A 207-nucleotide genomic window follows, 5' to 3' on the forward strand; every position below is an offset into this window, starting at 1 on the left:
TTCCCTGCCCTGACTTGATAAAAACATTTTACCATACAGGAATACATGCAAAGCTTTCAGTTGTATACTGATGTTGTGGTAGTTAGCAGAAAAGGGGTGTTTTGCTTTTTCAAAGAGACAAGATGTTAAATATCTAGGCTTTGATATGTAGACGCTTACCTTTTTAACCTGTGGTACTGCTAAATGGATAATACTCTCTGAAAGCCA

The 207-nt window shown here is 36.7% G+C and overlaps 1 protein-coding gene across 1 annotated transcript in view; it reads left to right on the plus strand.

Annotated features, from left to right (window-relative positions):
* ODF2L (outer dense fiber of sperm tails 2 like) overlaps nucleotides 1-207 on the plus strand; it is a 63,461-nt gene that overhangs the window by 62,076 nt on the left and 1,178 nt on the right. The window lies entirely within an intron of this gene.

The sequence above is a fragment of the Meleagris gallopavo genome, chromosome 10, assembly GCF_000146605.3.
Source record: "Meleagris gallopavo isolate NT-WF06-2002-E0010 breed Aviagen turkey brand Nicholas breeding stock chromosome 10, Turkey_5.1, whole genome shotgun sequence".
NCBI classification, from domain to species: Eukaryota; Metazoa; Chordata; class Aves; order Galliformes; family Phasianidae; genus Meleagris; species Meleagris gallopavo.